Below are 24,506 nucleotides of genomic sequence, written 5' to 3' on the forward strand. Positions count from 1 at the left end.
GTCATATATTTTCTTTTATATAGCTCTCCATGCCTGAAATCATAAGTAGAATCCATACATTGGTTAAACTGTGCTGAGCAGCGAGATAAAAAATGTTCTATTTTCTTAGTCCAGGCTGACAAGTTCATGTTACACTTCTTTTTACATGTTCTTGCTTTTGAAAGACTTCTACTGACCACTGAAACCAAAGCATAAAAGCTCTCTGCTGGGTGCTTACACCCGATCTGCGCAAATTACCTTCTCCTTATTGTAGAGTATTAGCTCAGACATATACTGTACATTGTTTCTCTGAAAACAAGACAGGGTCGTAAAGGAAATCTACCACCAGGGTCAAGCATTGTAATCCAAGCACACTTGCATGCTGGTGTGTTCCCCCTATGCCAGGATCTGCACTCTTTAGCTTCTTGTGCTCTTGTTTTTATGCAGAAAAGGCTTTACAAATTATGCAAATGAGTCTTAGGGACTACAGAGGCTCAATTAACAGCTATGGAGCCTGAAGCCCCTTAGGCTCATTTGCATAATTTTTAAAGCATTTTTTGCATAAAAACAAGAGCACAAGAAGCTAAAAAGTGCAGATACTGCCATAGGGGGCACACACCAGGATGTAAGAGTGCTTAGATTACAACCTGTAATCCTGGTGGTAGTTGTCCTTTTTTTTTATTATTTTTTGGGGCGCAAAAAATGGGTTAGGACTTATTTTCTGGGGATGTTTTATTTTTTTCTATGAACAAAAATCCACATTTATTCTTGAAAATAAATCACCATTTATTCCTTAAAAGCACCTTTAAAGGGAACCTACCACCACGAATCTACCTATAAAGGTAGATCGGGTGGTAGGTGGATGTATGGGACGTGAGGACAGCCCTTTTTAGAGCTAATCCTCACGTCCCCGCTAGCGTAGTATAAACTTTATTGCCCTAATATGTTAATTTAATTAAGCGGCTACCGGGGCGTGGAGTAGCCGGACACGAGGCTACACGGCGCGGCTACTCCACGCCCCAGTAGCTGCTTTCCCCCGCCTACCCTGTGATCTTCGTCCAAGAAGCCGGAGTTCTGCGCATGCGCAGTAACTCCGGCCTCGTTCCCGAGATCGCGCATCTTGACCGGAGTTACTGCGCATGCGCAGAACTCCGGCTTCTCGGACGAGGCCGCGCAGCTGCCAGGAGCTGCGCGCCGAAGATCACAGGGTAGGCGGGGGAAAGCAGCTACTGGGGCGTGGAGTAGCCGCGCCGTGTAGCCTCGTGTCCGGCTACTCCACGCCCCGGTAGCCGCTTAATTAAATTAACATATTAGGGCAATAAAGTTTATACTACGCTAGCGGGGACGTGAGGATTAGCTCTAAAAAGGGCTATCCTCACGTCCCATACATCCACCTACCACCCGATCTACCTTTATAGGTAGATTCGTGGTGGTAGGTGCCCTTTAAGCACCTTTAAAGCAAACCTATCACCAGGAATGTCATTTTTAGCTCATAGTTTCCTATAGTCTATGCCAGGCTGTTTTTTAAATTGCCTTTGTCAGCATTCTGAATCATTTCAGTACTTTATAGTAGGTTATTTTACATTATTTGGCTCCCTTCCAGCAGCGTGTAGTGAGTCCTTGGGAGGGGCAGCTGCAGCCTGTTTGTGCCTGTGTCTCCCCATGTATTCTTTCCCTCCTCCTCACCATCCCCCTCCCCTGCCTGCTCAATGCACATGATCGGAAGTGGAGAGGGGGAAGGAGCTGCATGAGTAAGGAGGAGTCTGACACAGGCTGCAGGTGGCCCATCCCAGGGGACTCGCCACACACTGCTGGTAGGGGAGCCAGGTTATGCTTGTATCTGTCAGCTTTTTTTTCCCACTGCAACCCCCTCCTCCTTCTCCATACTGATAGGATTGAATCTCTCCTTTAATATTGCATTAGGATTGTGTTTCTAGGTGCTACAGACACATAGATCCACTAGTTAATTTAGAATTGGGAGTGAGAGCTTTATATGAAATTCACACTTCTGACTGCAATCTAACAATGGATGTGGCACCTAGATATTAAAGTTGAGATTCTAATCTTTATAATGGCACCAGGACTGCTTGTAGGTACCACTATTCAGAATATATAGCCGTTTGTAACTAGGGCTTATTTTCAGAGAAACCGTAGAAGTATATCAGTCCATACACTGGCAGAGGGGTACAGAGCTGAGTTTGCCTGGCCATTGTTTTAGTGGTTGGTACGCATCTTTGCTGTTCAAGGAGTGTCAGCATAGCCCAGTTTGACGTATATCAGGTTAACAACATCTATGCTGCTGAGAGGTCTTCTTCATTTACATACAATAGGTCAATGGCTGGGCTATTTACTGGTGGCGGAAATGAGTGTAATTTAAATTTTTTATTTTTTTTTTTTGCATTTGGCGATCAGAGGGGTTGTACTGGTTTTATATACATTTTATATAAATAGATATGTGATGGGGAGGGTGGTCCTGCTGCTATGACCCCTGTGATCAGTTGCTATAGAATGATGGTCCTTTTCGTTGATCCCACCAGACCCCCAGCAAAGGGATGCCCTTTGATAACCCCTTTAAGATTAAATGGTGGGGTGTAATACAATTTATTGTGTTTACATAAAACTGAGAAGAACATACTTTATGGACTCCAGAATGTTGCATATATAATAAGTTATGTTATATTGTAAAAAAAAAAAAAGAACACTTTTATGCATTTACGTTGAGGTTTTAACACTGTGACCAGGTGATCTTTCCATTTAGGGAGCGGCATTGCACTTCTGCATGAAGGATACGGAGCGGAGGCAGAAACTTTGAACGTTGGCAACAGACAAAACATTTTTTCTTTACAAACTCATTGATTCTGTAGCTGGGTATAATGGATTATTCTTGGTCAAATAAATCTTTTTTTTTTCCTTATCTATTAGTGTTTGTGTCATTATGTTCATTATCTCATCCATTAGCTATAGAGACACATCAATTACATTTTTAATTTGGGGATCTTTTGTTGTGATGAGGTTTATCCATAAAGAACTACAGAACCATAATTAAAATAGCATCAATTTGTAGAAGTAATTGTTGGGATTTTGGACTTTCTGAACCATTAGTCGGACTTGGAATTTTCCATAGACACACTTTCTGGAGATCTTCCCAGTGTGTACAGGCGGTCCCCTACTTAAGAACACCCAACTTACAAACGACCCCTAGTTATAAACAGACCTCTGGATGTTGGTCATTTACTGTACTTTAGCCTTAGACTACAATAATCAGCTATAACAGTTATCACAGGTGTCTGCAATTAAGATTTATTGTTAATCCTGGTTCTTATGACAATCCAACATTTGTAAAATACAATTGTCACAGCAACCAAAGAAGTTTTGGACAGGGTTACAATTATAAAATATACAAATCCGACTTGCATACAAATTCAACTTAAGAACAAACCTCCAGAACCTATCCTGTATGTAACCCGGGGACTGTCTATACTTGCAATGCGGATGCCGTAGTGTGTGTAGGGGCAAGTGATCTTAAAAAGAAGCCTGAAGACCCTGTCCAGACATCAGAAGACAAGGAATGAGGTAATCTTGTATTAAAAGGATTGTTCTAGGTTTATTATGTTGTTGTTAGGTTGTCCTGTGAATAGGGGATAACAATAGTTGGATAGTTGGGTGTCAAACTGTTAGTACCCCCCCCCCCCCCACAAGAATGGAAGTCCCATTCTCAATAATTGATGGTTTGGCAGACCTATCAGAATCCTGGGGATATAGAAATGCTGTCCAAATTTCCCTTAGTATTCAGTGAAGAACACACACTTGACTTTCTGAAAGTTGGGATGGAACCCCTATTTGCATAATTCGGACCCCCGCTTATAAGATTATTGTCCCCTGTCACTTTCTGCCTACACTCACCGGCCACTTTATTAGGTACACCATGCTAGTAACGGGTTGGACCCCCTTTTGCCTTCAGAACTGCCTCAATTCTTCGTGGCATAGATTCAACAAGGTGCTGGCATTCCTCAGAGATTTTGGTCCATATTGACATGATGGCATCACACAGTTGCCGCAGATTTGTCGGCTGCACATCCATGATGCGAATCTCCCGTTCCACCACATCCCAAAGATGCTCTATTGGATTGCGATCTGGTGACTGTGGAGGCCATTTGAGTCCAGTGACCTCATTGTCATGTTCAAGAAACCAGTCTGAGATGATTCCAGCTTTATGACATGGCGCATTATCCTGCTGAAAGTAGCCATCGGATGTTGGGTACATTGTGGTCACAAAGGGATGGACATGGTCAGCAACATGGACCGCTTGTATCCAAAAGACTCCCAAGAGTATATATCAAAGTCACAAACTGAGAATAACTAAGTATATTATATAACTATGATCTAACGTTGTAATGTATAACGTAAGTCTTGGACTATGTTAAGCCTACCCCAACGATGGTGCAAGAGATCCCACCAAGTGTGAAACATATGGGAACCTACGCTGGGTGCAAGTGAGTAGAGCAAAATAGCACCAAAAAGATGATGGGCAGTAACCTGAAAAGGGCAAGAAAACAAATAATTTCCTGTAGAAAGTGAGTAGAAAAGAGACTGGAGTAAACAGGAAAATGCCTGCGGTTCTCTTAGTATTAGGAGGGTTCAGGAGTGCTATTCTTCGATAAATGTAACTGTACCGTACTGTTTTCATACGGGTAGCACATGGCCACATTCACAACAATGGGAAATGCGGTCATCCGTACAGTGAGCAAGACATAAAAAAATAGTGTGGCCTATTTTCTACAGTATTTCTGTATCGTAGACCCCATAGAAGTCTAAGGAAACGGTTAAAAAATGTGTTGCATACGGTTGTGCACGTAGTATCCTGAGACTTTGGGGATGAGTGAGCTAGTGACACCATTTGCCAACCCACTGCACATATGGTTAAAAAATATCAGGTACAGTTGGTACGGAAAGCATTTTGACCCCTACACATTTCAATCTTTGTTTCATTGCAGCCAATTGGCAAGATCAAAAAAAGTTTTTTTTTTTTTTTTGCTCATTAATGTACACTCTGCCCCCACCCATCTTGACAGAAAAAAAACAAAAATTGTAATATTGCTATTTTATTAAACAAAAAAAAATTAATATCACACGCTCATAAGTATTCAGCCCCTTTAATGTGACACTCATATTTAACTTGTATGTTGTCCATTTCCTTGTGATCCTCCTTGAGATGGTTCTACGTCTTCATTGGAGTCCAACTGTGTTTAATTTAACTGATTGGACTTGATTAAGAAAAGGCCCACACCTGTCTATATAAGAGCAGTTATATGATCACAGTTCACAGTGCATGAGCACATGAGAATCCTGAGGTCTAAGGAACTGCCCAAGGAGCTCAGAGACTGAGAGAATTGTGGAAAGATCTGGCCAAGATGACAAGAATTTCTGAAGCAGTCATGGTTCCTAAGAGCACAGTGACCTTCATAATCCTTAAATGGAAGAAGTTTGGGATGACCACAACTCTTCCTCGACCTGGCCTTCCTTGACCAGCCAAACTAAGCAATGGTGGGAGAAGTGCCTTGGTAAGAGAGGAACCCCAAGATCACTGTGGCTGAGCTCCAGAGATGCAGTAGGGAGATGGGAGGAAGTTCCAAAAAGTCGACTATCACTGCAGCCCTCCACCAGTCGGGGCTTTATGGCAGAGTCTGCCGAGAGAAGACTCTTCTCATCACCTGCCAAATACAATCCCAACAGTGACACATGGTGGGGGCAGCATCAGGCTATGGCCGAGTTTGTCTGCTTTAGGGACAGGACGACTGCTTGCTATTGAAGAAAAGATGAATATCCTGGATGAAAACCTCTTCCAGAGTGCCCTGGACCTCAGACTGGGCCAAAGGTCCACCTTCCAACAAGATAATGACCCTAAGCACACAGCTAAAATAAGAGTAATGGCAGAGGATCATCAGATCAGGTCTGAAAAACTTGTAGCATCTTCCAAAGAAGAGCTAATGGCAGTACTAGTTCAGAAGCTGCTTCTACTCAATACTGAACAAAGGGGCTGATTACTGGTGACCATGTGATATTTCAGTTTTTCTTTTATTAATAAATTAGCAAAAATATCTACATTTAATTTTTTTTTATCTTTCAAGATATGTGCCAGAGTGTACATAAGTGACCAAAAGAAGATTTTTTTTTTTTATTCTACCAATTGGCTACAATTAAGGGGTCTGAATACTTTCTGTACCCACTGTATATAAGGCCATATACAGCACTGAAAAACATGACTAGGAAAAAAAAAAAGCATACGTTCCTGTGAAAGGGGCCTTGAACTGATAGGTTGTGACCCTTGTTTGAGGGGTTGTTTGGAGGTTAAAAAACATGGCTTTGGGTTTTTTTTTACCCAAAGACCGTACCACACCAGACCATGGTTTGTGTCGGCATTGTAACTCTGTTTCATTCATCTCTATGCAGCTGAGTTGCAAACCATGAGAGTCTATGAGATTGCCGATAGAACGTAATATTTGAAATTGGAAAACCCCTTTAAGAATTGACTTGGTAATGTAGTGCAACTCAAAACCTGGCTAGTTTGTGGCACCCCCGGACTTAGTTTGGGCACCTGGTGTGAGCAAAGACCTTTCATCAGACCCCGCACTGCTACACTAGAGTTAATGGGCCCTTCGTATGTAGAAGGTGTCTGGAATATAATCCTGTACCTTCTATATTGTCTTCAGAAGTGATGACCCCACGTAGCACCTGTTGCTTTTCTCTCTTGTGATTTCTGGGCCATGTCCTTGTGCTTCCCCGTCACTCGCACTCTATAATTATCCCTTTAGCTAGTGATATTTTTGTCTATCTCCTTTGTCATATCAGTTGTTGAGTCATGGATTTACATGCTACAGCGATTATCCGTGATAATGAGCTAAAAATCATTATAGGGAATATTCATAACATGGGAAGATTTTCCTGGTCTTGTGTGAAGTCACTATATACAATTGGATGATGTTGCGTTTGTCACTTCTACTTTGTAACATATATGGGGATGTTCTTGGGGCCGATATCGCTGCATATGATGATATAGCTTGTGATGGGAGACGGTGGAAATCTGAGCAGGAATGGTTTTATACAGGAATAGTATAAGATCTACTCATATTATATTCTAAATGTAGTGACCCAAAAATCAGTCTGTAGATCAGGACCGCCACAAGGAATTTCTGGGCCCAAATTTTATGCATCCTCCCCCCCCCCCCTCCTCCCACTTCCAAACCCCCAAAGTTATTTTGACAGCTGCAGCAGAACCTTATACACACCACATCTGCTTCAAAACCTCATAGTGCCCACTTAAGCTGCTGCAGAACCTCATTATACACACCTCATTTGCGGAGAAACATCAAAATACACACCTCAGCTGCTGTAGAACATCACAATACACGCCTCTGCTGCTGCAGTACATCACAACATACACCTCTGCTGCTGCAGAACATCACAATAAACACATCAGATGCTGTAGAATTTCATAATACACACTTTAGATGCTGCAGAACACCACAATACACATTTCAGCTGTCAGTAGATACAGGACCTCAGCCATTACATTACATACATTTACATACATTACATTTAAATGCTGTAACATGCTGCTTTATACAAGGTATAGACCTTGTTCTCGTAGATGTCACATCCTGACCAGTCATAAAGCGTCAGTTCACAATGTGCCTAATATTTTCCATTATCTCCTTTTGTTGTAAAAGAGAATAACGGAAACTGTACAGAAGGTCTCTCTCCATTCTCCATTGTGTTACATGTATGGGGGGACAAGGATAGAGAGAAGACCTGGGCCATACATATAAATACCATTCTATACATCTCTAATAAATACTGGCCTATACACAAATAAATGACCTGCTCTATATAACTACATGATTATACATCTTTTGATGTACTAAGCCTGTACACGTCTATTAGTCACGAAAGAGGTTTAGCAGCAGTAAAGAGTAAACTTGCTAAATCGGATTATGGTATTGATGTCATTAATTTGGTCATGGAACTGCTTGAATTGGTACTAACGTGCAACTATTTTCTTTTCCAGGACACGTTCTTCGTGCAATTAAGGGGTACGGCAAAGGGGGCTAATGTAGCCCCCACGTATGCCAATATCTTTATGAGTGTTTTTGAGGAGGATTCGGTCTATGTATCCCACCACTTCGATAACGTATTGAAGTGGTGGCGATACATAGACGATTTCTTCCTGATATGGAAGGGGACATCTGACGAACTATTTCTCTTTCAAAATTTCCTAAATGGGGTTGATGCGAATGTGCAATTTACTTTAGTGTGGTCAAAAGAACTGATACAGTTTCTAGATGTGCAGGTCGTGTTGAAGGACAAGGAGCTATATACAGACCTTTACTTTAAACCTACGGACAAGAATAATTTGTTACATTTTAGTAGCAACCACCCTAAAAAAATGATTAGATCTCTCCCCTATAGCCAGTTCCTTATGGTCCGACGCATAGTCTCCCTTGACTCCAATCTACAAAGAAACTTTGACGGACTAACGACGAAATTCAGGGACCAGGGTTATCCCAAACCACTGATAACCGAACATAGCAATAGGGTCCTTGACATGCAGAGGAAAGAACTCTTACAACCGAAAATTAAGCAGACTAAATCTGACCGCATACCGTTTGTTTCAACCTATACCCAAATCAGCAGTGAAATAGGTAAAATTATTTTGAAAAATTGGCACATACTTTCTGATGCCATCCCTAGGATCCCTGAATTCAGTATTCCACCATTTTTTTCCTATAGGCGTACACCCAGTCTCAAGGACACATTGGTGAGGGCCGACATAGGTTCCAAGAAAAAAGAAGCACAGACGTTCCTTGCCCCTCAGAAAAAGGGTAGCTTCCCCTGTAGACAGTGTGTGAACTGCAGCATGATGATCAAAGGCAACAGATTCACTCACCCTGTGACTAACATTACATACGAGATTAAACATTATCTCACATGTGACTCGGACCATGTTGTGTACTTGTTGCAATGCCCGTGCAATCTTTGGTACATTGGCGAAACCACCCTGGATTTCAAAACTAGGATCAACCAGCATCGGTATACGATCAGGGTGGGCAGGAAGGACCTCCCAGTCCCCAAGCACTTTCACGAGTGCAAGCATAGAGAGGGACAACTTAGATTCCGTTTAATTGATAGGATTCCGCCTCTGAGGAGAGGTGGGGATAGAATGAAGCTGCTCAAGAAACGTGAATTGGAATGGATTTTTAAACTGAATACATTAAAGCCCAACGGACTTAATGTTGACTTCAAAACTAGTGGAATTGTTTGAATGACTGGTTTGCCTTACTGTACCGCACACATCCATATGCCTTGCCGTCCTTCTTGTTGGTTATGGTGTCTTTACCATATGATACTAACTTTGATTTTCTTTTTTTTCCCTAGATCACGTTTTGCACCATTTCACTTGCCCACTACCATATTATGCTGGACACCATCTGTGGATTCCTCCTTTAACTTTTTTTCTTTTTATTTTTTATTAATATTTTTTTGAATTCTGTTCTTGTCTTATTTATGTAATAAATAATTTTATATTTTTCTCTTATATTATTATATTTTCTTTGCTTTCCATACGTGACAAATGTATTGGGGTAGCAGATCATTTGACAATTTGATTTTTTTATACCATCCATTCTTCTAAGGTCTTGCATTTATACGCTTGATGCGTTTCCCAACAGTTTACACCGACCACCAGGGCAATGCTCCTAATGGTCACTAGTGGGGGATGACTGCAGAATGTTTGTTATGGAGATGGACACATTTCCGTTGCTACAGGCTGTAGTTCTCCTTTTACACGTTGTGCAGTCCTATGCACTCGTTGTTACCCACATTATTTGTGACACTGTACTTTAGAGTATCTGTGATTACTCCCAAATCGCCCATATGTTTGGGGCCGGTGTGGTACTTATCATGGTACCCTTTTTGACCTGAACTAAAGGGTACCGTTAATATAGACAGTGTCTTCTTTAATCGCACTATTTGCTGCAGACCTTTTCCCTTCCTTAATATGGCGCTTACGGATTCTATGACGAGGTCCGCGCCTGCGCCGCCAATGATTAGTAATACGTTACCTTTCAATCTTGCATTAAGCGGAGATACCCTCTTCCAAGATGGCGTCCGCGGTTACTCTAATAGTTCTGCGCATGCGTGACATGCGCACTTCTGATCTGCTCCCCACTACGGGTCACGAGCATGCGCAGTAGCGCTGCTGAGACGCGACTGACGCGACTTGCGGATATTTTGATTTTTTCTGTAAAGGAGGCTCCACATGGGTGAGTTATGTTCACTGATCTAAGTCACAATTTGCAAGTTTGGATATTGTACCATACTAGGATTGTCATTTCACTGTTGCACTTATTGATCTACTGGTCTTTATATTATTGTATGAAATGAAAACACGATCTTTTATACACATGTAATGTTTACAATTGTTCATGATGTCATTGCACTGCGACTATAAATATCTGTATGTAATTAGACACACCTCGCTTGACATAGGCTGAACAACAGCCGAAACGTTGCGGGAGGTGGAATAAACACGAAGTTTTTTTCACTAATTTGGAGTGCTGCCACTTTCGTTGGTTACATGATTATACAGACATATAATCACACACCCCTTTATAAATATACATACATTACATACACAATTACATGCAGAAATACATACAGTGGGGGGAAAGTAATTACTCATCCCCTGAGTTCTCCCACTTTTTAAAAGCTGAGAGGTGCAAACAAATCCAGAATAATATTTTAAAGAATATATTTGCAAATTATGGTAGAAAATAAGTATTTGGTCAATAACAAAAGTTCATCCCAGTACTTTGTTATGTATTCTTTGTCTGCAATGACAGAGATCAACCGTTTTTTGTAAGTCTTCACAAAGTTGGCTTTGGGGACTTTCAACTCCCTCCAAAGGTTTTCTATGGAGTTGAGATCTACTAGATAGGCAAGGCCACTCCAGGACCTTGAAATTATTATTTTTTTTTCACCTATGATGTCTATTACAGGCCTGATGTCATTGGGAGAACTTGCACAAGTGGCTGATCAAACAAGATATATGCCAGGCACATGCACGCCCCACACACACACAACTTATATACTATTGTATTGCAGCAATATTGTCATTTTACTGTCAATCTCTCATAGTCTGCCATCAGCAAGGGAATTAGAGATCAATTTTACATGGCAGGCCTACTAGTCTCTGAGACTCGGTGCCCTCCAATGACATCAAGGGGTTCGCAATCGGCTACACAACTCAAGCAGTGACTGTGGTCATCTTAAACTTGTTATTCATGGCCTTCTTTCTTTTATAATTAACTTTTAAAATTATGCTAACGAGCTTGCTGGGCTGTGGGCGTTTTTCACCAGCCATTGTTACATCGCGGCAACACCCTTCTCTGCAGCAGTGAGCACACTTTGGGAGGGGGAAGTGCTCCTACAAAATGTGAACACGCTGTGAATCTGCAACACAGAGGGGCTCCTCTAACACAATCAAAGCCTTTCTGATTCATTTGCATAATTTTAAAAGTAGTTTTTTTTGGAAGGTCATGGATAACAGATATAAGAAGATTGCCACAGTCACGGTGCCTGTATGTATGAGTAAGCGTCTCCGGTTTATCAGAATAGGTTTTGATGGTAGATTTCCTTTAAACTCATTCCATTCCCATTCTGAAAAATTATTAAAAAAATTCCATGACACGTGCATGTGTTTCTGCCAAATTATTGTCACACTTTGTGCAGTCTGTGGATTTCCCCTCAAAGGGCCATAAATTGGCTGCATTTCACAATATTTTGCCCGGCACTGTAGTATTGGGGTGATTTCCTGCCATGCATTGAGGATCCAATATACAATTATGGTATGGGGCTTATTCATAGCACAGGGCTTCAGTGGGCTTCATGTGTACATACTAACACAGTTGAAAAAATGTTTAGTGTATGCCCTTTTGTCGCACTTTGCTTACCCAACATATACTGTACATAGGGGCAAACTATAAACGCGATGGGCGTTTTGCACACACGTATGGAAACCTTTTGATTCGTTGCTGTGTCCATATACGGTATTTTAGTGCAAGTTGTTCACCAATAAGTGTGTGAGCAGTAACAGATCTTTATCCATAATAAGCCTCCATTCACCCCTGGGTGAATGGGTTCAAAAAATGAATACATTTCTTGCAATTGGAAAACAATGGCCCATCACACAACATATTAGTTGTTTGTCTTGGTGCTTGGATTTTAGTTTAAAATGTTGCATTCTCAGCTGCTACCCTTCCCACCATACCTCCCTTTTTTCTGGTGTTGGTAGTATTGCTTGTCATGGGATGAGTTTAAATATACAGGATACCTGCATTTGCCAGTCAGGGAGATCCACTCTTTGTCTCACATTTCAAAAATGTTGATGGGCAGGGCTGGAATCAGCACTGGGCATACCTGGGCAAGTGCCAGGGTCCACAGCTGCAGGGGGGGCCCCACATAAGGTTGTACATAAGGAATCCATGGGGCTGACGGTGGGCTTTATATAAAATAATCATGAGGGGGCTGTTTGAGATGATAAACTAGGGAAGATTTTAGGTAACAGGAGACTGGTTTAGATGCAGAATTTTTAATGCTGCCATAAAAGATCACTGCAAAGGGGCCTACTGAGGCTCTGTCGCCCAGGGGCCTTCTGAAACTTGGAGTCGACCCTGTTGATGGGTATACTTATGTACAGTCATGAGAAAATGATATGGTTTTATCTATAAAAAAATATATAATACTTGGAAAGTGGCAAATTGTACCATGTCATTATATAGTTACCTCAAAATCTGGAAAATACTTTCATGGGAATTTAGAGGGTAAGTAACAGCAGGTTTCTGCTAATTGCATGCCCTTGTAATGATAATAGAGGATAATATCCTGCTGTCTAATAATCTGGAAAGTGTTAGAAAGCTGCTTACAAACAACTTGAGGCTCAATTTATCATCCACCAGCAATGGGCAGACTGGGAAATAAAATTAGCCCTGGAAAAATAATTAAGGATGGCCCCACTTTTTAAGGGGGGGGTCAAAAACATTAGGCAGTATTAGCAAAACATTCATTTCAGCTACTGTACATTGCTGGGTATGGCTAATGTGTATGTAAACAAGAAATGGCAAAGAACACAAAGCAAAATGATAGTAGGCAAGCCTGAATATTCCCTAAACATGTATACAATGCAACCGTAAAAAATGTATACTGCCTTCAAAGTAATAAAGAATAGCTACTATAATCCTGCCCCCTATGTGAAAGAATACATCTACTGCAATACTGCTCCTATATACAAGAATAATACTGCCATAATACTGCTCCCTATGTGCAAGAATAAATCTACTATAATACTGCCCACTATGTACAAGAATATAACTACTATTATACTGCCCCTTATGTACAAGGATATATCTACTATTATACTGCCCCTTATGTACAAGAATATAACTACTATAATACTTCCCCCTATGTACAAGAATATAACTACTATAATACTGCCTCCTATGTACAAGAATATAACTACTATAATACTGCCCCCTATGTACAAGAATATAACTACTATAATACTTCCCCCTATGTACAAGAATATAACTACTATAATACTGCCTCCTATGTACAGGAATATAACTACTATAATACTGCCCCCTATGTACAAGAATATAACTACTATAATACTGCCCCCTATGTACAAGAATATAACTACTATAATACTGCCTCCTATGTACAGGAATATAACTACTATAATACTTCCCCTATGTACAGGAATATAACTACTATAATACTGCCCCCTATGTACAAGAATATAACTACTATAATACTGCCCCACTATGTACAACAATATATCTACTATAATACTGCCCCCTATGTACAAGAATATAACTTGTGGGAGATTTGGCCCAGTAGAGACCGTGGTAGCGGGTGCTGTGATGCAGTTCAAGACAGTGACACCAAGGTACAGTCCAAAACAGGTCTCGCCTGCGTTTATTGCAGCAGCAAAACAAAACAGCCTTTACATTCAGGCATTAAATAAACAAAATCCCCAACTTACCCCATGCTCAGACAACAATCTGTCTCTAGCGGCTTCTGCGGGGGCATAACTACAGCGGTAGCAGCCATAGCAGCTGTTATGGGGCCCGCATTGTCAGGGACCCCCTCATTCGACCTGACACAATAAAGAATGGAGGATGTGCACCGTTATATCTACATTGTACTCAGGGGCATAACTAGGAGAGGCAGGGCCCCATAGCAGACTTCTTAATGGGGCCCCCTTCCCACTTAAAAATATACATATTACACTCAAATATATACACACACATTTACACTCTTACACACATATAGAGCATATACACATCACATACACACATATAAAGTGCCATACACTGATGTATAGCATATATACATCCAATATATACACATCATACACCATAGACAGATACAGCATATACACATCACAGATACACACATATAGCATATATACATATCATACTGTATAACATGCAGCATAATATGTATATAATGATGAACATCCTTCATTCTTTAGTATCAAGTCAGATGCCGGGGCCCCCTGACACTGCGGGCCCCATGCCTGCTACCACTATAGTTACGCCCCTGATTGTACTGCACATGTTCAGCATAATATGTATATAACATATACTGTGATGTATAAATGCAGTATCTGTGATGTGTATATGGTGTCTGTATACACTGTGTGTGAGTATGTTGCATATGGCACTGTATGTATGTGTATATGCACATGAGTGTATTTATATGTGATTGTAACTCGCATGTGTGAGTATAATAATATGTATATTTTCTAAGTGGGAAGGTGGGCCCCATGCAGTAGCCTGCTAGGGGGGCCCTGTCTCTCCTAGTTACACCACTGGGCCTTGGCATAGTAAGTGTTCAAGTTCATGAGAGGAAAATGAGTAAGACTGGTAGAGGAGGGTTGCAAGGAGTCTCTTCTTTCTGATGTCAGGAGCATTGTTCATTTTTGACAAAATGAAGATGTTTGGCCATAATAAACCAGGCCGAACATGAGGCCGTCTATTCAGCTCGGTGTAACCTAGTTCATGCAATATTATAGATCCAAAGCAGCAAAACTACAGAGAGGAAAGAATCAGGGTGTTGCAATGAACCGGTCAAAGTTCAGACCTCAATCTCACAATCCCGAGTGACCTGGAGCAAGGTTGTAAAGAAGAGAGGGACAATGTGAAGGGGACTTCTCACACATTATATTTCATTTTAAGCTACAATTTTGGTCCTTTTTTTTTGTCTGAAACTACTGTTGATGTGAGATTCTTCTTTTTTTCTCAAAATCTAAGGCTAATAAGGACCAAATCAGTCTTAATACATTTGTAGGCCCCTGTTATTATATACAGGCAGTCCCTGGGTTATGTACAGGATGGGTTCTGTAGGTTTGTTCTTAAAGGAAACCTACCACTTCTGAAGGTAGGTATGAGATACAAACACCGGGCACCAGCTCAGGGTGAGCTGGTGCCGGTGCTTAGTCTCGTTAGTGTTAAAACCGCGGTATCGCGGTTTTAACACTTTTGAAACTTTCTAGCAGAAACTGCTTCGGCGCTTCGTGCACACGATCGTGCGCGCGCCTACATTGGAAACGCCGCAGGCGTTGCGCGCGCACGGTCGCGCGCAGCGCCGAAGCAGTTTCTGCTAGAAAGTTTCAAAAGTGTTAAAACCGCGATACCGCGGTTTTAACACTAACGAGACTAAGCACCGGCACCAGCTCACCCTGAGCTGGTGCCCGGTGTTTGTATCTCATACCTACCTTCAGAAGTGGTAGGTTTCCTTTAAGTATGAATTTGTATGCAAGTTGGAACTCCAGCCAATTTTTTTTCTGTCTCTGTGACAATTGGATTTTAAAAATGTGGGATTGTCCTAAGAACCAGGATTAACAATAAAGCTTCATGACAGACACCGGTGATAACTGTTATAGCTGTTTGTTGTAACCTAAGGCTAAAGTACAGTAATTACCAACATTCAGAGGGCCGTTTGTTATTAGGGGTCGTCTGTAAGTCAGGTGTTCTTAAGTAGGGGACCGCCTGTATATGGTAAGGTATAGTGATGTTCCCCTTATTATTCCCACTGTTATCACCCCTATCTATCTGTATTTGCACAAATTTTATTTCCTCAGAATACCTTTTATTTCTCTCTCATTCCTACTGATATTACCACCTCATTGGGCTGATGTGTAGTTACAATCTGTGTACAACGCTACTGTGTATGGTGGCGTTATTCAAGAAATAAACAATGGTGCTGGGAATAGTAGTTCATTCATTTATTCACTCCACATTCTAGAATGCCACCCCTGATGTCCTCACACCTCACTTATCCTTCACCTCAACCTGTCAGGACCTTTGACACCAAATCCTTGCAGCTATAAAGGACAGAAATGCTGACTCTGTGTCCTCCTCATGTCCTCACTGCCATAGATCTGAATGAATGAAGTTGTTGGGTTTATTTATTCCACTATTGTTCAATGCTGTGACTGCTTTCTGTGCTTCCAGCAACTTCTTCCCCTCCTCCTCCTCTTCCCTTTATCCCACTGCTTCTGTGCTCTGCTTCCTAGCTCTCCACTAAGCAATTATTCTACTGCGCTTCCAAGCCTGACCATTGGGTGTCGCTAGCGATGTGAATAATGGCTGCTTTTCAGTGCCGACGAGCGTGAGGGCGGTGGATTGAACCACCTCACAGACAGGGGGGACACTTCTATTATATGATGTGAAATGCGTAGAAAATACTCTGGGGAAGAGAATAACACAAGGATTAGGCTATATAAAACATTGTGGAGATAGCCAGGCCTTACTGAGATTTGTTTTTTACCAGTCTTATTGAGGTGTACAGAGCAGTTCCGGCAGGATCGCCCCTTTCCCGTCACTTGGTGCAGGCGGCCGCTGTCAGGGGAGGGGGCGGTGCGAGGCCGCTCATTCTCTTTAGTGTTTGTCAATGTTGGAGGTGTGAGCAGCCCGGCCCGGGACAGCCAGGTAACTGTGCGGCCGCATACAGGCTGGCGATAGTCGTGACATACGTGTGCCATTAGTGGGTGTAGCACTGCACCATCCAGGGCATCATAAGGCACATGCATAGAGGCAGGGCAGTGCCATCCTCCTCCGTAATGTCATGTGTGCGAGGCTGATCCCTGCACTGCCTACATGTACACTGCATCATTACATCCTGTGTGTGGCCGGTGCATCATCCATCATATGCGGTGTATAGTATGTGTACAATGAGCCATCATACATACTGTATATACAGGGTGTACAGCGACTACATGTGTACAATCATACATACTCTATATACAGGGTGTACTACATGTGTACAATCATATATATATGTACAATGTGCATGGTGACTACATGAGTACAATCATATATACATATATACAGGGTGTACAATCATGCATACTGTATATACATGGTGTACTACATGTGTACAATCATGCATACTGTATATACAGGGTGTACTACATGTGTACAATCATATATACATATATACAGGGTGTACTACATGTGTACAATCATATATACAGGGTGTACTATATGTGTACAATCATATATACATATATACAGGGTGTACTACATGTGTACAATCATGCATACTGGATATACAGGGTGTACTACATGTGTACAATCATGCATACTGGATATACAGGGTGTACTACATGTGTACAATCATGCATACTGGATATACAGGGTGTACTACATGTGTACAATCATGCATACTGGATATACAGGGTGTACTACATGTGTACAATCATGCATACTGGATATACAGGGTGTACTACATGTGTACAATCATGCATACTGGATATACAGGGTGTACTACATGTGTACAATCATGCATACTGGATATATAGGGTGTACTACATGTGTACAATCATGCATACTGGATATACAGGGTGTACTACATGTGTACAATCATGCATACTGGATATACAGGGTGTACTACATGTGTACAATCATGCATACTGGATATATAGGGTGTACTACATGTGTACAATCATGCATACTGGATATACAGGGTGTACTACATGTGTACAATCATGCATACTGGATATACAGGGTGTACTACATGTGTACAATCATGCATACTGGATATACAGGGTGTATGCAGTGTGTATGGTGACTACATATGTACAATCATGCATGCATGCAGGGCGTACAGTGGCTACATGTGTACAATCATACATATATGCAGGGTGTATAGTGACTACATGTGTACAGTCATACATTCATGCAGGATGTAAAGTCATACATATGTACAAGGTGTATAGTGGCTACATGCGTACAATCATACATACATGTACAGAATGTACAATGACTACATGTGCTCAATCATACATCACCCATACATGGAGGATAAATAGTAGTTAAATGTGTACAATCATACATATATAATGCACATGGGATGCTGTATAGTGGCTACATGTATGCAATCTTACATACAGACATGATGTTCAGTGACTACATGTGCACAGTCATATATACATACATACATACATACATACATGCAGGATGTATAGGGACCATAAAGGCACAATCATACATATATAGTGTGTTTGTATATACACACACATAATCATACATTATACATACATGCAGGATGTATATTAGATACCTGTGTACAATTGTACATATTTACAAACATGCAGGATGTATAGTGATTACATGTACTCACACACACGCATGCATCATACACATTGCCATTTAAAAGTATCACAATCTTAGCACACACATACATACATGGACTGTGGCTGTATGTGCACAATCATGCATCATATATTGTACTGCTTTATAGAACAAAACATCTGTCATACATCCTATAGAGGCTTGTGGGTACATATGGGCCCTCCTTATATGGTTATACCAAAGAATTGAAGGGGAAATGGCTGAAGGGTCATAGACAATATAGTCAGTGAGGGTCTGCATGCCATATGGATGCATTCAGTTGCAACCAGTTGTTCCCACCATTTTGATGGTTGCACTGTATACCACAAATACTGTAAATATGGCACAAAATAGTTGTATAGGTCCAGGGTGGCAACCATGAACTATGGGGAGCTATAGCAAAACCTGTGACAGGGCCTCATCAAGTCAAACATGGACACCTATAGCAGGAGTAAAGCCTGAAAGGTGTCTTGCAGGTATAATGGACAGGTGCTCTTAAGGACAATGATGCTACTTTACAGGGATAGTGTGCACACAGTGATGTCACTGTACAGGACTCCTAAGGATGGTGATGTCACTGTACAGAGCTCTTAAGGACAGTGATGCTACTGTACAGGGATAGTGTGCACACAGTGATGTCACTGGACAGGGCTCCTTTGGACGGTGACGTCAGTGGACAGGGCTCCTTTGGACGGTGACGTCACTGGACAGGGCTCCTTTGGACGGTGACGTCACTGGACAGGGCTCCTTTGGACGGTGACGTCACTGGACAGGGCTCCTTTGGACGGCGACGTCACTGGACAGGGCTCCTTTGGACGGCGACGTCACTGGACAGGGCTCCTTTGGACGGCGACGTCACTGGACAGGGCTCCTTTGGACGGCGACGTCACTGGACAGGGCTCCTTTGGACGGCGACGTCACTGGACAGGGCTCCTTTGGACGGCGACGTCACTGGACAGGGCTCCTTTGGACGGCGACGTCACTGGACAGGGCTCCTTTGGACGGCGACGTCACTGGACAGGGCTCCTTTGGACGGCGACGTCACTGGACAGGGCTCCTTTGGACGGCGACGTCACTGGACAGGGCTCCTTTGGACGGCGACGTCACTGGACAGGGCTCCTTTGGACGGCGACGTCACTGGACAGGGCTCCTTTGGACGGCGACGTCACTGGACAGGGCTCCTTTGGACGGCGACGTCACTGGACAGGGCTCCTTTGGACGGCGACGTCACTGGACAGGGCTCCTTTGGACGGCGACGTCACTGGACAGGGCTCCTTTGGACGGCGACGTCACTGGACAGGGCTCCTTTGGACGGCGACGTCACTGGACAGGGCTCCTTTGGACGGCGACGTCACTGGACAGGGCTCCTTTGGACGGCGACGTCACTGGACAGGGCTCCTTTGGACGGCGACGTCACTGGACAGGGCTCCTTTGGACGGCGACGTCACTGGACAGGGCTCCTTTGGACGGCGACGTCACTGGACAGGGCTCCTTTGGACGGCGACGTCACTGGACAGGGCTGCTTTGGACGGCGACGTCACTGGACAGGGCTCCTTTGGACGGCGACGTCACTGGACAGGGATAAAAAACCAGCAAGAAGGTTTTTAAAGTTCAGAGAAAATGAAATGTGACATTGGAAGAGAATTATGAATGATAGGGTAACGCACATAGAATGGGTGATGAGGATGTACTATGGTGATTCCTCTGTAGTCATCAGTGTGCACCCTATGTCTCCAGGGGTCCTATAGCAGCTGCTATTTTTACTTTCCTTGCTGTCCCCTATACCTCATGCATAGCGCAGCGTCGGCACTTTTTCTAAACATGATAGATGGCGGCACAGCTTATAGTGAAGCTACTGGGAAACAAAATAACCAAGGCTCGATATATATGGAGTTTTGGTGCTTTTTTTTGTTAAATATGTGGATGTAGTTTTTGTTAGCCAAAGCCTTGAATGTAGTCACTAGTAATGGAAACTATAAAGTGAGGACTCTATACCTACTGACTAAATCCTACACTGGATTAAACCGCTACGAAATCTGTACCAAAAAAATCAAGTCAAAGTTTTGTGGCCTAGATTTTTTAAAGCCTCTGGTCAGTTTTCTGTAGGACTTTGCACGTTCTTTTGAGTGCAAACTCCTAGCACGTGTATGTAAGAAGTGTACGTGACCATGCGCCACATTTATCATGCAGTGTCCGACGCCCAATGTCGCACGCCCTATGTAGTTGGTGCGCTCTGCTGGTGCAGTGCAGGGGGCGCCAGATACATGAAGAACGTGCACCAGAAAACCTGAATGTGGCGCCCCCTTCACCCTACACAGTCAAACTGCACATAGTACACATTGTACTGTTTTTGATAAATGTGGGCCAGTGCGTTTCCAGCCTATAGAAGACAAGGAGTCGGTGCATCCATTGGTTTTATACAATTCTTACAGAATTCGTGCTGGTGGAATGGGAACTGTTCACATTCACGTTTCAAATTCCATTCTCAATATTTGTGGAGAATAATAGAAATATTAACAAAAGAAATAGATGATGAAAGTGATACTAACTGAAACAAGCAAAAAGTGCAGTGTCTGTTATTTTAAATATTTACATATGAAAGTAGCGTAGAATTTACTGACACTTCACTTCAGTTTTTACAGGAAAAAGTTTAAATCAGAAATTGTAGGGTCAGCCTGATTTGCAAGTCTACATAGCTCCTGCTTTAAACACAAGTTAGGCTCAGTTCACATCACTGTTAGTGGTTCCCTATGCTACTTTTCCATTATTTCCATAAACAGGGACTTCACTGCTATTTTGCTGTTACAAATAATGGATGTGTGATATAAGATATGGGAGGGCTTAGTGGTTAGCATTACAGCCTTGCAGTGCTGGGGTCCTGGGTTCAAGTCCCAACCAAGTAAACATCTGCAAAGAGTTTTTATGTTCTCTCCATGTTTGTGTGGGTTTCCTCCGGATCCTCTGGTTTCCTCCCACACTCCAAAACATACTGTTCCCCTTAGGAACAGGTTGATGAGATTGGGAGCCCCAATGGGCACAGGGACTGATCTGGCAGGTTCTGTGCAGCTCTGTGTAATCTGTGTGCACTATATAAATAAAGGAATTATTATCATTTATAAGATAATTTTGCATACGTGCATGCAAGTCATTGGAAATGCATGGCAAATGGCACGGCATTTAATGGGTTTCCCCACGCAACGAGTTAGTCCCTACCCTCAGTGATGAGATCGCCACAGATCATGAGAACGGTGGGGTCCAAAGTGGTCTGATGTGCCTCTGTTGGACCCCTCTTTGCTTCCAGAGATGAACGAAGCAGACGGTTGCGTGTGGCCTGGCTGCCCTGCTCTTCTCTATAGAGTAAGTGCTCGCCAATCTGTCAGCTCCATAGAGATGAATGGGGCAGCCTGGCCATGTGCGACCTCCTCCTACGCTCATCTTTGGGAGCGACAAGGGGTCTGAGGGAGGTAAATCGTACCAACTGTTCTCATAATCTGTGGGGGTCTCATTACTATCCTGTGGACAGGGCCTAACTTGTGGAAAACCCCTTTAACTTTCGGTTCTAGGTGTCCTGTTTTATTCCATAACTGAATAGGCTAATGGACACCACAAGCCACAGTGTGAACTTAGCTTTAACCTTGTTGTGTGACGCCTCTTCTATTGATATGTATGTTTTTTTTTTTTTTTTGTAAAGTGTTTAATTTGTCATGAAGTAACTTTTCTTGAGCATCATTTCTTGTAAGTTTTCATTTTTAGGCCTTCACCAATCAACCGTGATTGGTCCTGGGTTTGTTCAATACATATGTTATGTGTACGGCCTTTGTGGCTGTTGTTGACAGATAATCATTATACCAGGGGGCAATTAATAATTAAATTTTTCTGTTCGATGAGACAAATAGCTGGCCTGCTTCTCAAAACTGGAGAGAGCCATGGGATAACCAACATCTTGGCCATTCTGAGAAGTATGTAACAGGTGAATCGGATTTGAGATACTGTAACTGTGTCTGGCCAGTATGCAGATTAATGGAAATCTGATTTTGTTTTTCATAGCATCCTTCCCTCTAAAATCAACTTTTATAATTATGCTGATGAGTCAGAAGCGCTCTGGGGAGTGTGACCAGAGCCCCTACGTTTTGTAGCTTCACAGGCTGTGCCTGATCCCTCAGCACTTCCCCCTCCATATTTCCCATGTAAACTAAAAAGTAAAGAGGGAGTGCTCCTGCACAGTAGCCACCTATGAATCAGCTACTTCATTAGCATAATTTAAAAAGTTGCTTTTTAGAACGAAGAAGGCCATCCATAACAAATGTAAGATGATTACCACAGCCTTTGTGCCTGGATAAATGACTAAAGTGTCCCTGGTTTACCATGCTTGATTTTAGTGGTATATTTCCTTTAAAGGGAACTTGTCCCCACATTTTCGCATACACAACCATTGACTGTTCCAATAGAGCCCTATTAACTGACACCCTTCTTTTAGCTAAAATTGTTATCCTTAAATCCATATAAATCAACTTTTATTGTATATTACCCATGCCCCATACTCCCCACGACTTATGCCTCATCTCTATTCAGCAGTACATGTCATGTGACCAGAGTGACATCATCTCAGGTCCTTTAGCCTCTTAACAATAGCAAACTGTACACCATGCATGTATCTCACCACATAAAGTCGAGGCAGCCTCCATGAACTTTTTACTCCTCCTCATTCTCCATGGAGACATGCTCTGATTTCATGTGATCACATACATGGTGTACAGTTTGCTGTTAGTAGGAGGCTAAAGGACCTGCAATTATGTCACTCTGGTCACATGACATGTATTTAACACAAGGCAACGTGTAATTTTAGGTGACATGGGGAGGACTTGTATCAGCAGGCATTGCTAGTCAGGGGGGTCTACTTTATGGAGTTTTGGATCCCCACTGATTTTTTTTCTATCGACTATCTTTTCTAGGTAGAGTTCATTACTATCTATATCAGGGGACATTCACAACTTAGCAGATTTCATGATAAATAAGTGCCAGCCCTGAAATGCCAGAAAGCATGAGGCCAGGAGAAATGCAGAAATGCTTGTGGCCAGACAAGTGGATTTGTAATACCAAAGACTGCCTGGTATCTGACCACATATCTAATGCTCCTTACGTCGGCTGCAGTGGCCGCTGTGAAGACCAAATGTCTGCATAAAGCACGGCTGACTATAGAGGTCGCTGCCTTATACCTATGGCAGTGACCGGTATCCTGAGAGGGTACTGGACTGGGTGTCCTCTTGGGTACGTCAACTTTTGGGTAATGTCAGTATAGCCCCATTCACGTTAGTTAGCGGATCCACTCAAAAACAGTTGTTGATTGGAAAACAAAAACTTTATCCAGTTTTCATGCAGTATCGGCTGTACCGCGTGAATGCATAATACATGTGTATCCTCTCTCTCCATGTATGTGGATTGGGATTTTCATGACAACTTTTACTAACTATCCAATAATTGCCCCTTTAAGGAAACCTACCACTTGAAGTGGTAGGTGTTAGATGGGAATACCGAGCACCAGCTCAGGGTGAGCTGGTGCCGGAGCTTATTTTTGTTAGTGTTTTAAACCGCTGGATCGCGGTTTAAAACACTTTTAAACTTTATAGCCGAAGCTGCTTTGGCGCACCATGCGCACGACCGTGCACGCGCCTACGTAGGAAGTTAAGGAGAGCCGCGCGCATGGTCGCGCTTCTTGTAATGAATGAAAAAAAAATTGGGAAAATTTATCTTTAGGGCAGATTTTGGAGTCTGTTTTGCTGCAATACCCGGGTT

General features: G+C 42.5%; 1 protein-coding gene across 4 annotated transcripts in view; it reads left to right on the plus strand.

Annotated features, from left to right (window-relative positions):
• Window positions 1-16,880: 16,880 nt before the first annotated feature.
• STAU2 (staufen double-stranded RNA binding protein 2) overlaps window positions 16,881-24,506 on the plus strand; it is a 166,287-nt gene continuing 158,661 nt past the window's right edge. For all 4 annotated transcript variants that reach the window (XM_072151706.1, XM_072151708.1, XM_072151707.1 and 1 more), the window contains exon 1: window positions 16,881-17,030. The gene's annotated coding sequence lies outside the window, so the exon portion shown is untranslated. The remainder of the gene's footprint in view (window positions 17,031-24,506) is intronic.

The sequence above is a fragment of the Engystomops pustulosus genome, chromosome 5, assembly GCF_040894005.1.
Source record: "Engystomops pustulosus chromosome 5, aEngPut4.maternal, whole genome shotgun sequence".
NCBI lineage: Eukaryota > Metazoa > Chordata > Amphibia > Anura > Leptodactylidae > Engystomops > Engystomops pustulosus.